We start from the raw sequence: 15077 nt of genomic DNA, 5'->3' as shown, positions 1-15077 counted from the left end.
GGATACAGTACAAACGGCCAGATATCAGGAGGAGAGAAGCAGGCACCTGACCGCTGGAAGGACCCCCTGCCTACCCCTCCCACATCCCGCACCATCTAGCTCTGCTCCTTGCAATGCTTGGACATGTGCGGCCTTAGAGAGCTTTTGCTTGAAGACTGCTCTGCTGGACCTAGTTGGCTGGAACCAAATAAATATTATTACCACTCACAGTTTGCAGCCCGGATCCCACTAACCCTTGTCATTCAAATCCCTGTACAGAGTACGCTTGGTCACTGGACCCCCACCCTGCGTGCTGTGAACTTCACTTATCTTGTCTCATTTAATCCTCACCTTTGAGGGTTTATTGTTAAACCCCCTGGATAGATGTTGAAACTTGCCAAGAGACAGCAAAGCAGGTACTGAGTACTCCCCATCTGCCCTGCTCCAAAGCATACGAAAGAGCCACTCCCTAAGGTGTGCTGGTCACAGTTCTCAAATGTCTTGCCCCCATTAATGCGATCCCCATCTTCTTCCCCAGGTACAGCTCTGTTTACCAAGGAATATAAACAGGGGGCTCTAATTCTGATGGAGGCTCCAGGAAGAGGCAATAGTATTTATAATCAGACCTAAAGGAAGAGTTAGAGTTAGCCAAGTGAAAAGAGGGCCACGAGGGCCACATGCAGGGAACAAGAGTAGCATATGCAAAGGCCCTGAGGCTGCAGAGACCAACCCTACCCCACTGCCCCAGCAAAAGCCAGCAAATCTGGAGCTCAGAGTGAGAGGTAAAGTAATACCAGGTGAATCTTAAGGGAAAGCTGGACCTAGAGGTTGTAGATTGCAAACATGTTAGGGATTTTGAACTTGAACCCTAAGTACACCAGATACAGTCTAATATGTACTTTCAGAAGGCTAATATTGGGTGTCCAGTAAAATACTAGCTTCCTAAATCTTACCTTTAGAAATACTTCTCTGGACACCTGGGTGGCTCAGTTGGTTAAGCGACAACCTTCGGCTCAGGTCATGATCCCAGCATTCTGGGATCGAGTACCACATCGGGCTCCTTGTTCTGCAGGGAGCCTGCTTCTCCCTCTGCCTCTGTCTGCCACTCTGTCTGCCTGTGCTCTCTCTCTCTCTCTCTCTCTCTCTAACAAATAAATAAATAAATAAAATCTTCAAAAAAGAAAAAAAAGAAATACTTCTCTAAGAGCTTATATCATTGCCTGCTTTGTCCACACTCTCTAATATGTGGACGTGACCATGAATTGGACGTGAACTTGCCCTGGAGCACAGCTGGCCAGATCACAGACTACACCCGATTTGTGGTTAGCCAATCTTTTTTTTTTTTTTTTAGCCCCTAAAGATGTATTTATTTACTTTAGAGGAGGGAAGGAGTAGAGGAGAGAGAATCTCAAGCAGACACCCCACTGAATGTGGAGCCCGGTACAGGGGCTCAATCTCACGACCCTGCAATCATGACCTGAGCAGAAACTAAGAGTTGGGTGCTTAACCCACTGAGTCACCCAGGTGCCCCATGAAGCTAGCCAATCTATTCATAGGGTGCCCAGTGGCCTGGGCCTTGCAAGTTGACTTTATAAGGTAAACCGAGCCAATCAGATGGTCTCTGCTAGGAATTCTAACTGAGAGACACAGAAAGCAGCTGCTAGTAGACCAGAGGGAGCAGAACAGAAAAGGTATAAGGAAGCCTTGGGACCAGGGCAGCAACAATGGGCTAAATACAAGTAAAAAGAGGACAACCCTGTAAAGGCTTCCCACTGTATGTAAATAAAATCCAAACTTTTGCCATGGTCTCCAGGGTTTTGCATTATTGAGATCATGCTAATCTGTCCAACTTTATTCTTCACCTTTCACCTTGCTGCCTACCCTACAGTCATGTGTCCTCTCTTTTCAGTTCCTAGATCCAGCCAAACGTATTTCTGCCTCAGGGCCTTTGCCCCTCTCATTGCTTGAAATCTCTTCTAGCTTTTTAAATGGTTGGCCCTTTCTCACCTCTCAGGTCTAAGCTGACAAGTAACCTCTTCCTTTACCGGTTCTCAACAGGAGATCAGCTATTTTTCTTTGGTACAGTCCATACTTATTTCCTTGATAGTTCCAAAGTCTGTAATATTTGGTGTATATTTGTTTACTGACTAGAAGGTAAAGTTTCATGAGAGGCGCATACCTGACTGTCTCATTCTCCACTGTTGTCCTCCTTGTCAAGTGTGGAGCTTATTCATCCGGTGAATGTTCCATCATGTGAAGGAAGCAAGCAAAGGATGTGAATGCATTAAGAACTGTTTAAAAGAGCGGTGCCTGGATGGCTCAGTTGTTAAGAATCTGCCTCACCTCAGGTCATAGTCCCAGAGATCTGGGATCGAGCCCCACATTGGGCTCCCTGCGTCATGGGAAGCCTGCTTTTCCCCCTCCCACTTCCCCTGCTTGTGTTCCCTCTCCTGCTGTCTCTCTTTGTGTCAAATAAATAAATAAAATCCTTTCTTTTTTTTAATGTTTAAAGAAAAGCCATCATATCACAAGGAGAACATGGTTTTTTTGGTTTCTGAGAACTTTCTGTCCCATTTCCTCTGGGACACTTTTTTCTGCATCCCTTCAACAATCTCCCCTTTTCCTTGAGCAAGTCCAAGTACGTGTCTGTTCCTAGTAACCAAACCAAGCACAGACTAGAACCTGTGCCTCTGGAGGCTTCCAGAACTGGAGAACAGCAAGCCATCTGGAGATGGCTGAGAGTCCTTCTTAGGACAACAGGACAGCTAGAGCAGAATGGCATTTAGTCAGAATGTTTATACAAGGGAAATCACAACCCCAGAGCCAGTTTGGTTAGGAACGTGCCAAGACAGAGGAAGAACCGGGGATCAAAAACCAGGTGACAGTGTCTCAGGGCTAATGAATCATCAGTGCAGAATCAAAGCCACCCTAAGGCAATGATGAGGCCAAGTCGCCAGGCTGAAAGCAAGAAACTCCTAGATGGTAGGTTAAAACTGTGGAATGCTGATTGCTTCTTTGGAAACAGGAACAGAGACACCCAAGAACCAGTTTTGAGATGGTGGTCTGGATTTCATGGGTCTTTCTCTGATGCTGTAAATAAGAATCACTGAGGGGCACCTGGCGGGCTCAGTTGGTGGAACATGCAATTCTTGATCTTGGAGTCGTAAGTTTAAGCTCCACGTTAGGTGTAGAGCTTACTTAAAATCATCATCATCGTCATCATCTTTGGGGTGCAAGTAACACCCAACTTTAATTCAAAGGATTTGTATTCCTTAGATAGGCAAGATTAGTCATAGAAACAAACCCCAAAGTCTCAGAACCTTACTCTCTTGCTCACACAAAGTCCAATGTGGGTTTCCTAGCCGAGCAGCTCTCTTGGATGGCTCTGCTCCAGGCTCTAACTCAGGAAACCAAATCTGCTTCTGTCTTATGGTTAAGCCACCCTGTGGCTCCAGGGCTGTCCTGACCATATCCACCTGGGCAGATGGAGCGAGGGGTGGGGTAACACACAAAGGATCATCCATCAAAACTCAATCACCCTGATTCAGAAGTGACCCACTTCCCATCACATTCCATTAGTGAGAACGACTCACATGCTTCCATCTGGATTCCAGGGAAGGGGCAGCTAAAAATCTCATCCATGGTTGGAGAGTTTCTTCTGTTGGGATTCAGAAATATCCTGTCCCCTTCGAGGTCCTTCTACCCAGACTAAGGAATCAAACTGACACAGGACAGATTAACAGGAGAAAATCAAATTTAATTGAGTATGTGTGGGGAATCTACACAGACACAGAAATTCCAAAGACAGGCAAAATAAGATATACATATCATTCTGAAGTAAGGAGAAGGGGCAAGGGTTATGAAAATGAGTACGTGTTCAATAAACAAATGTTTCCAGATCACTCAGGAACAGTGGGCCATAGAGGACGTTGATCGAAGAGATCTCGCTAGGTCCCTCCCTGTCCCCCATACCTAGTTTCCATCATCATAATGTGCTTATCTATGGCGATAGCTCTCTTCCTGGAGCAGTTTCTCCGCCTAAATTCTTTTTAGGCAGTTGTGGGGGAGGTACAGAGCTTTTCCTGAATCTTCTGGGTTCGGATTGCCTTTTTTTTTTTTTTAAGATTTTATTTTATTTATTTGACAGACAGAGATCACATGTAGGCAGAGATGCAGGCAGAGAGAGAGAGAGGAGGAAGCAGGCTCCCTGCTGAGCAGACAGCCTGATGCGGGGCTCGATCCCAGGACCCTGAGATCATGACCTGAGCTGAAGGCAGAGGCTTTAACCCACTGAGCCACCCAGGCGCCCCTTCGGATTGCTTTTTAATTCAAAATGGTCCTCATTCCAAAGTGGCCCATCTTGGGTCCACCCGTACGGGGTCACATGTCTGCCTAAGCCTGTCATCGATAAGGGAGGCGATGGACTCACCCAGAGGGACCAGGACCAGTGGTTCTCAGCCCTAGTTGCTCACTAGCTTCACCTGGAGGAAATTTTTAAAAATAGATGTCCAGACCCCACTGCAGAGATTCTTACTGGATGGGTATGTAGTGAGCTTGATCTACAGAACCTTACACTGATTGCTTCAGGACTAAAGTCCATTCACATTCTTGTGTAGCTTGATCCACAGGATGTTTTGAAAAAAAAAACAAAAAACAAAACAAAACTGGGCACTTACAACGATAAAGCAGATGGGATAAACGGTAGCAACTGGTGAATCTGGGTATAGGTTATAGAAGCCCTTGATGCCATTCTTGGCATTTTTTTTTTTTTTATAGGCTTGGTGGGGGGAAGTAGGAACTTACACCGAAAAGCCAGCATCTTTGGCTTCTTTTGGAAACCAGAAAATCTGGAGAGACTGGGTTTGGATGTCCATGGAAGACAGAAAGCAGGCTCGAGTGGTACAGGCCAGACCCCGGATCAAGTGCATCCTGCGCCAAGAGCCTGAGCATCGGTATTGCTGTCAGAAGCTCAGGTGAGTCTGAGAATCAGGCTTGGGAATCACTTCCCGAAGTCTCTTCCATTTGCATCTGTTTTCTTCTCTCCTGTATTCCATCCCTTTCCAACCTCTAAGTATAGCTCGGATTATTTTTTGCCAAACGCGGCACCTTGCACTTGCCCACACGAAAGCTCATCCTTGGCAATTTCTCGGCCCACTCACACAGCCTGGCGCGATCTTCCTGCAGCTTGTCACCCGTGGCCTGGCATTTCACTACCTGGCACCGCGAAGCGTCACCGCGGCGTGTGGGGCTCACACCCCTCCCTCCTCCGGATCAGTTAGGCAAATGTCACGTAAGACCAGCCCCACACGGACCCCCCACTGTTTTCCATCAATTAATTAACTAACTCATGACAACCCAACCAAGGGTCTGGCTGCAACTGAAAGAAGCTGACGGTGGCTAACTTCGCAACAGAGAAATTTCGAGAGGAAAACCAGGGCTTGGATCCAGCTGTGCTGTTGACATCTGGGGCTGGATAGCTCTTTGCTTGGGGGTTGGGGCGCGGGGCGGTGGGGGGGGGCACGCAACTGTCGTGTGCAAATGCTGTTTAACAGCAGGCCTGGCTTCTACCCCACCAGATGCCAGGAGCTCAAATCCCCCTCCCCCGCCCCCCAAGCGGTGACAGCCAAAAATGTCTCCAGACGTTGCCAAATGTCTGGGGTGGGGGAAGGGGAAATAAAAGTCTCTCCCAAAGGGAAAGCTGAAGAATCAAGTTTTAGGGGGAAAAAATGGCAATCTGAGTCATTCTAGGGTTGTAGACAGTAAGGACTCATAGACGATGGAGTTCTAATCCCGGTTCCTAGTTGTGTGACTTTGGACCGAGTTACTTCAGCTGCCCTGTGCCTCCGTTTCCTCTTCAACAAAACAAGATACTTGGGATAGATTGGTTTTTGCGGTAGACACAAGCAACCCTAAGTTATCAGTAGCGTAAAACATGGGTTCTGGGTCCGCTGTGGTCAGCCAGGGCTCTGCTCACATTGGCCGCTCCGGGAGACTCAGATGCCAGGGTCTCCACCATCGGGCCGTTGCTGGTCAAGGTGATACAATGAAAAGAAAGACAGGTGACTCGCTGGCTCTTAAGTGTGCCTGCCTGGACATGAAACACAGCATTCTAGCTCCTAATCTGTTGGACTAAATGAGTTACGTGGCTCTCCCGGATTTGAAGATGGACAGCCAAGTGAAAACCTATGACGTGCCTGGAGACAGAAGAGCAAATGCAGATTGCAAAGTAGCACTCACGTTGGACAGAAGTCGTAGTAATACAGACTTCATAAACGTGTTGGGAAGGGAAAATAGTTAATACATACAAAGTTCTTAAGACAGTGCCTGGTGTTGACTAACTGCTCTGTACATACTAACGTTTTGTTACTTTTTGATTCAATGAGAGTTTATGGAGCACTGCAATGGTCAGTTTTATGTGAACAACCCAGTTATCCCATTCAACACCAATGCAGGTGCTGCTGTGAAGCAGTTTTGCAATGTGATTAATGTGTATAATCACTCGACTTAAAATGGCTTATTAGCGAGAATCTGGGTGGGCATGATACAATGTTAAAGGGCCTGAAGATTCCCAACTGAGGCTTTTTTTTTTATTACTATTATTGTTTTTTAAGAATTTATTTATTTATTTATTGGAGGAGGAGGGGTGAGGGAGAGAATCTCAAGCCAACTCCACACTGAGTAAGGAGGCCGATGCAGGGCTCGATCCCAGAACTGCGAGATCATGACCTGAGCTGAAATCAAGCGCCAGCCACTTAACCAACTAAGCCACCCAGGTGCCCCAGAACTGAGGCTTTACTAAAGAAGACATTCTGCCCGTGCAAGGCAGCACCAGCCCCTGCCCAAGAGTTTCTAGCCCACCCCTCATCACGGCCCACCCTCCAGATTTCAGATTCGTCCAGCCAGCCCCATACTCACATCTGCCAATTCCTCGAAATAAACCTCTTTATGGCTTTAACCCTTAATATCCTTTTCCCTCCGTGCCTCTTCCCCTCTCCCTCTTGTCTTGTTAAAAAAACAAAAACAAAACATAAATCTTGGGTTTTATTCCTCATTTCTGGGTTTGAATCATCTCTGGTTTCTAACCTTTTTGTTCTGACCCCCAGCCTCCTTGATGAAGTTTCCTGGCCTGCCTCACAGGTCCTCATCCTCCTCGTTCTTTTTCTCTCTCCTGCTACTGCTCATCTCTTCGAAATCTGGCCACTTCCTCAGTGTTGAGTGTCCCCAAGGGCTAACAGAGCTTGGAAGAACAGGAATTTTGAGATACAAGACCTTGGCTTACTGGCCCTGCTGCTCCAACCCCACTTTCCTGTCTTTAAAAAAGACCAAGTTTAAGTCCCTGCTCTTTGACTTTAGGGAAGTTGCTCTTTTTAGTCTACTCAGCCGCTAGAGGGGATCAGGACATGTCAACTCAAAATATGCCCCACCCTCCTAGCATACAGAAGGATTATTCTGAGTGGAAAGCAATCAAGAAACAGTAAATCTAAGAAAAATCTCTCTACCCTCCCCCTTTCTGCCTAAAGGCAGGGCCTAAATTTCCCTTTGTGAAGCTGTCCCCCAACTCACCATTCCCACACCAGAAAAAGGAAATGAGTCTTAACACTGGAAGTGGCACCAGCTTGAACCCTTGTAGACAAATCTTACTGGAACAACCCTTCCCTTTACTTTCCCCCATATATTTAATTTCTCTCTATCTACTGCCCTTTGAAGCCCAAATCTCTTTCCTTTTTGTGTCACTTCTCCATAAATTTATCACCGTTTCTGAGAATGGTATATAAGCTCCTGGGCCTAACCACTTTGAGTTTTTATTCCTTTTATGTGAGTTCTTAGTGTGCATGGAAAAAAAAATTATGAGCATCCTCTCCTGTTAACTTGTTTGTCAGTTTAATTTACATGACTCGGGTACAGAATGTAAGAGGATAGAAGGAAAAGGTTTTCCTTCCCTATACTCCAAAATGGGGATAAGAGTAGAACCCACCTCACTGGGCGAGATGAGAATTACCGGTGATGCTTGTGTGGCACTTAACACACGACCAGCTCATAGCCAACGCTTGAGAAATGAAAACCTATTGCCAGTATCCTTGCTCCTTAAGGTCTCAGGGCAATTTAGAGAACTCAGAACAGCTGAGTTGCAGAAACTTCGCGATTTCATTAACCACAAGGAAACAAGCACTCCCCGCTTCAAGTCTCTCTCATAAAGGAGAATTTCTGAAACTCAAATCTGAGTTTTCTCCCAACCCAGATCCAGTCTGGCACCCCAACGGTCAACGTGATCATTATCACCCGCCCAGCAGAGGGGAGATTCACAGGAAGCCTCGTGCTTTGAAGTGGCTCAGTTTACCTACACTTTACATATCAAGAGGAAAGAGAACAATCATTATTGGCAAGAAAGATAGGAGGAGTGGCAGAGGTCGAACATTCTAAAGCAATCAGTTGGGACAACAGAAGGAACAAAAGGAATGACATTATGCAAATGGTAGCCATTCCACCCTGGAGAAGATAATGTCCTTTCGGAACACAAAGGAAGACAGTTAAAGCAGCCCAGTTCATTCCAATTCTGTTTGAATAGTAAGCTTCCTACTGATTAATATTGGGCCCGGGTAGCATCAGTTCTCTGAAACATTAACACTTTCATATTCCTCAATAATTATGTTAGCTTTGACTGTATTAGACTTTAAATAATTTCACAACATTGGGCTGGAGTCAGTAGAGTAATAAATCTTCACGTTTCTCCAAAATAACTCGGAACTGGCTTGAGCCCACACCTCTACCCTATTTGACAGATTTTCCCTGTGTCGCCTTTTGAGGTCTACCAAAGCTGGGGTGAGGGGTGGGGGGGTGCTTTGATTAGTAAATAGATCCTCAGGGAAGCAAGAAGCAAGTGTCTGATTTCAGCTCCCTTAAGAGAGAGCAAGCTCCAGCTGAATTGGAAGAGCATGCCCCTTTGTCCACACACCCCTCATCTATGGACCAGGACCCTTCCTTCTCTCCATGTCAAGGGGCGCCTGGGTGGCTCAGTGGGTTAAGCCGCTCAGGTCATGATCTCAGGGTCCTGGGATCGAGTCCCGCATCGGGCTCTCTGCTCAGTGGGGAGCCTGCTTCCTCCTCTCTCTCTGCCTACTTGTGATCTCTCCCTGTCAAATAAATAAATAAAATCTTTAGAAAAAAAAAAAAAGAAAGAAAGAAAGAAACCAGGAGAAAGAGACGTCAGAGCTCATCCCTCCCCACCAGCTGGAGAGCAGAGGACAGCGGCTACCGGAGTCTGCAAGCCTGGGGCAGCTCCGGTGACTGGGGCTTTATTATTTGCTGGGCAGGGAGAGCAGATTTTAAGGAAAGGACCTCTGGGGATGTAGGCAGGCTTCAGAGTGGGAGGAAGTAAGGACAGGTTTGAGGGTGTGAAAAAGAAAGCCACAGGGCCGAGGCGGAGTCACTTGCCCCTCCCACCCCACCCACCCCCCCCAGCAAACCAAGATTAATTGCAGGTTCACCCTCTCTCCAGAATTTTTAGCCAATCAACCTAGGATTTTTCTGTTCAGCACCAATGAGGTAATAATCTCTCACCTGGGCTCCCCTTCCTGCATCGTAAAATGAGGTAATCCTCCTAAGGAGCCCCCCTGCCCTTCCCTCTAAGGCAAGGTGACCTTGCCTGGACCGAACCTTTCTTTTCTTTTGCTAATAACCTCCTATTCCTCCTTTCTCCCTATGAAAATTTTCCATCTTGTAGGACTCCTCAGAGCTCACTCTACTTGCTGGACAGAACGCTGGCTGAGTCATGAATCACTTGATAAAGCCAATTAAATCTTCAGATCTACTTGGTTGAATTTTGTTTAACACTTGAGAAGTAATAAATCTGGCCTTATTATGCTAAACACACAGCAACCTGGGGCGCCTGGGTGGTTTAGTCGGTTAAGTGCCTGCCTTCGGCTCTCGTCATGATCTTGGGGTCCCAGGATTGAGTCCCACATCGGGGGCTCCCTGCTTGGCAGGGTGTCGGCTTCTCCCTCTCCCTTCACCCCTGCCCTCACTCTCTCTCATGCACTCCAATAACTAAAATCTTTAAAAAGATACAGCAACCCTTTTGACTTGGGTTTTACTACAGTGCAACCCCACATTTACTGAAAATGCCTCTATTTACCCTCCAGATATGTTATTCTCAACCTGGGCTACACATCAGAACCACCTTAGGGGTTTCAAGAAGGAAAACAAGAGGCGTCTTGGTAGCTCAGTCATTAAGCATCTGCCTTCAGCTCAGGTCATGATCCCGGGGTCCTGGGATCGAGCCCCACATTGGGTTCTCTGTTCCGCTGGAAGCCTGTCTCTCCCTCTCCTGCTCCCCCAACTTTTGCTCCCTCTCTCATTGTGTCTCTCTCTGTCAAAGAAATAAAGTCTTTAAAAAAAGAAAAAGGAAATGACACGCCTATTTCCTGTCTGTAAATATGAAACATATACTTGCCCTCCATTCTGGCAATGCTGCTTCCAACCATATGCCTAGGAAAAACACACACGCCCAAAAAATGAGTTACACCAAACATATGTCATAAAAAATGGCCACAGGAGCTTTTATTACAGTAGCCAAAAGTGGAAAACAATCAAAATTTTATCATAAATAGAATGGATTGATGTATTCGGACTTGCTCAGTCGATGGAGTGGATTACCGCTACCCCAGACACCACAGATGAACCTCACAGACATTAAGTGAAGTTCAAGTGTAGACATAGGTGATGAAGTAAGAATAGTGGTTCCCTGCGGTTGTGGGGGGGAGTTACTGCCTGGGAGAGACATACAGGAGCTTAGGGAGTTGATGCTAGAACGTTCTATAGCTTTTTTTTTTTCTTTTAAGATTTAATTTAATTTGTTTGTTTGTTTGTTTGACATAAGGAGAGCACAACCAGGGGGGAAAGGCAGAGGGAGAGGGAGAAGCACACTCCCCACTGAGCAGGGAGCCCACGATGGATGCCCAGGCTCCATCCCAGGACCCTGGGACCTGGGGGGGCGGGGGGAATGGGATAGATGGGGTACTCCGTAGTCAGGCTCACAGAAATCCCAAAAATGTGGAGGTATAAGGAAATAAGGAAACCAGAGATAAGGGAACACTCCAGACTACCCTGCCCTAGGTATCCAAGGTGTAAGTCTTATTTGTGACAGTGTCCTATGGTCAACGGAAAATAACCAGACCCTAAAAAGAAACAAGCCATTAAAGATGTTATCATTGGTCCTTAGTCAGTGGTGTCGCCAGTAGAGAAGTCAAAAAGATTTAAGTTTGCTGGTTAGCTTTCCATAAAGGACCAACCCTAAAAGCCCTCCGTGGCAACCCTGTCAGGACCCCTCTCACTCCTGAAGAGTTGTTTGTTTGTTTGTTTGTTTGTTTTTTCTGTACCCTTGCTTCATAAAACTCTATTGCTTTACTCACTCTCCTTTGTCTGCGATATTCATTCTTTGACTCTGTCAGACAAGAACCTAGCTCTCCCTCTTCAGAATCATGACCTGAGCTGAAGGCAGACACTTAACTGACTGAACAACCCAGGTGCCCCCAGAAAGTTCTATAGCTTGATCAGGATAGTGGTACATGGGTATATATTTCTGTAAAAATCCATTGAGCTGTACACTTAAAATTTGTGTCTTCTACTGCAATATGACACCATACAAGTATTTCTAACATTAGCATAATTATATAAAATACAAAATCGCTTATGCCAGGACCCTGGTCCCTGAGAGTCTGATTCGCTTGACTTTGGGTGGGGCTCAGAGACAGGGCTAATTTAAGAGTCCCAGGACTTTTTTCCTTTTTCTCTCCCCCTCAACTTTATTGAGCTATCATCAACATTAACATGGTGCAAGTTTAAGGCATCCAATTTGCTATTATATATATGTTGCAAAATGATCTCCGCAAAAGGGTTAAATGACACATCCACACCTCGCATAGTCACCATTTCTGTGTGTTTGTGTGACGAGCACTTTTAAGATCTGCTCCCTTAGCAACTTTCAAATATATAAAACAGTCTTGTTAACGGTGACCACTGTGGTACAGATCACAGCAGGGGAGTTTAGCTTGAGAATTCTGCCCCCATGAATGGACCTATACTCAGATAACATCTCTCTAACCCTGCAGACCACCCCCAACCCTGCAATCAATCCTGGGGAGAAGAGGGGAGAGTTCGGGCACCTGCAGGTGTCTCTGTTAACTGGAAGGAAGGAGACCATTTGGCCTTGCGCTTCAGAGTTCCTGGCTGCCCCGTGTTCCAGATCTTACCACCCTCTGATCTGTGAGCCAGAAGCAATGAGTGCAGAAGGAAAAAGAGCGGTAAGTACACAGGGAACCTACCCCGAGGAAGTCAGCCTCCATTCCACGATACCTTTCTGCTGTATGGGGAAGGCAGAAAGCCCCTGGGAGACGAGCCAGCCTGCCAAAGCAGCAGGTCCGGCCCCACAACCTGGGCTGCCCATCAAATCATCCAGGGAGATTTTTTTTTAAAATCCCCGATGATGCCCAGGTTCCCTATCAAAATCTCGGCTTGGCGGTGGGGGCAGGCATCAGCCCTCAGATGATTCCATTTTGCAGCCAAGGTTGAGAACCACACCCCCGCACCCCTTTCCCTGCCCATGCCCCCACCCCTGACCCCCCAGTAAACACAACGCTAAAGCACAGTGACCTTGACCACCATCTGAGAATCTGACCCAGACAGAGTTTTGTGAAGCAAGGATACAGAAAAAAAGCTCTCAGGAGTGAGAAGGGTCCTAGTGGAGTTGCCAGTGTGGGCCTCCACAGACAGTCCCTTACTTAGAACTGACCAGAGAGCTTGTGGCCTCTTGTGATGTCTTGGTTTGAGTAAGGACTAGTGATAACGTCTTTAATGGCTTACTGCTTCTTTGGGATCTGGTTGTTCTTCGTGGGTCACAATGTGATGGCCCTAAAAAGACCCACCTCTGACGCCCAGGGCAGCGTGGTCTGTTTTGTTCCCTTCTCTCTGGCTTCCTTACACCTCAGCATTTCTGGGATTTCTGTGAGCCTGGTCCTGTAGCCCTCTACCAATCCCTCCCTACTTAACCCCCCCACCCCTCACTCGGTGAGACCCTTCAGATGTGTATCGCTGGGTCATGTACTTGGGGGATGATTGCCCATATGTATGGAGGTGGGTAGAGATAAAGGAAGTTTCCAAAAAGTTTTTTCTATGTTAAAGTAGACTTACGGGATACTGGGGGTCCGGCGAAGATTGCCTTTTGCCCCTCACAAAGTGTCAACATACAGGCACTTGAGTCCGAAGAGAAATGTCACTCTGTCCACCTCAAGGACTTGTCAATGGGTTGCAAGTGATGAGGAAACAGTAATTTTTCTTCTGCCTTGGTTTCCCACATTACAGCCGGAGACCTCCTTCCCCATGCCAGCTCTGAGAAAGGGGCCCTTCTGGGTGTCGTACAACACACAGGGACCCTATGTCTTGTGGCTGGAGGACACGACCCCATGAGCTGGTGGGCACAAACATTTTCCACTGTGCTTGCTTGTTCCACCATTCCACCTGCTTAGATTGGGGGCCAGGCTTCCCAGAATTGCCTTCCCTGGATGGCTCCAGGTGGGAGCCGCCACAGCAAAGCTGTGGAGTGTGTGGGAGGTATCCATGAGGCAGTGCCATCGAAGGTTCCAGAAAGTGAGAGACAGACGCAGGGGTGTTACCAGGCTCCAGCTCACCCCAGCTCTGCCCATGCCGTGTCTTGTCCTTCTTCCTGAACTCCCGCCTCTGACCATGGGATGCTTCGGTGTGAACTCACAGAGGCAGCAGCTCCAATGCGCCTCCGGGCTTTCACCGGTTTCTGCCCCAGCCCCTCAGGGGTCTCACTCCGGGACCAGCGGGACCGACTTCCAGGCTTCCCCACCACCTCTGACGCATGCACCTGTGTTCGTGTTTCAAGTGAGCACCTTTTCTCAGATCTCCCTACACCCTCCTGGTTTTTTGTTTTTGTTTTAAGATTTTATTTACTGACAGAGAGAGAGACCATGAGAGAGGGAGCACAAATGGAGAGTGGGAGAGGGAGATAGAGGAGCCCAGCTCGGGCCTTGATCCCAGGACTCTAGGATCATGGCCGGAGCCGAAGGCAGACACTTCTGGACTGAGCCACCCAGGCGCCCCGCCCTCCCCCCCCCCCCCGTGGACTTTTAGTACCCCCACCCCCCCAGGTGGTCCCGGTTGGGTTAGGTTAAATTCTCATCATTTCTGATCACCTCTCACTGAGGTTCTGCATTTCTGACTCCCACCCCCCGCCCCGCCCCAGATACTTCCTAGAAAGGCAGGAGGGAGCCTCCCAGGATGTCAGAAATGTTCTAAATCTTGATCCGAGTGGTGTTTACATGGGTCTATATATATACTTAAAAGCTCATCAAATCTTAAGACGTGTACACTTTCCCATTCGCATGCCACATCTCGAAATTGTGTGTGTGTGTGTGTGTGTGTGTGTGTGTGACTCAAAAGACCTTGTCAGCCAAGCAAATACATTAAAGGGTAACAATACGGAGATGGGATGCAAGCCCCCCTGGGGCATCTGCATGGGCCCCAGAGCCTCCGCCCCAAGCCTGCCTCGCTCACCCCAGACCCTGGCCACCCCTCTCCCCGCTCCTGCCGCCGAATATATAACAGCCCCTTGCAAGGCCCCCTCCGCCTGCTGGCTTTGACAATAACAGATCATGATTACAAACGGCTTTCCACTGGAGAAAGATCTTTGGTCTTCATTAAGGTTTATTTGTGACTGTTCCAATGGTGGTTTCTGAGAGAAGAGAAAGAATGCCGATGGCAATTAGGCTCTCCTAATTGCAGTACTCACTGATTGCCTGTATTAAAAACATTTGAGGAAGTGTAGCAATTAGAGCTTCGGGAAATATTTAAAAACAAAGTGAAAAGAAGCCTCCAAGTGCAAGGACACAGAGGCAGCCAGGAACCCCTTGCCCAGCTAGAGTGGACCCGGAGCAACCCTGGATGTCTGGGCAGCTCACCCCCTTGGATGATGGCCATGGGTCTGTGGAGAAAGAGGCAAGTTTCCACCCAGGCACCCTCTGGAGGCGACTATGAATCAGCCCATGCGGAGGCAATTTCGCAAACGATAATAGCGTCAG

Source organism: Neovison vison, chromosome 14, assembly GCF_020171115.1.
Source record: "Neovison vison isolate M4711 chromosome 14, ASM_NN_V1, whole genome shotgun sequence".
Lineage (NCBI taxonomy): Eukaryota > Metazoa > Chordata > Mammalia > Carnivora > Mustelidae > Neogale > Neogale vison.
The sequence above is the reverse complement of the archived record's forward strand: the minus strand, read 5'-3'. Positions refer to the sequence as shown.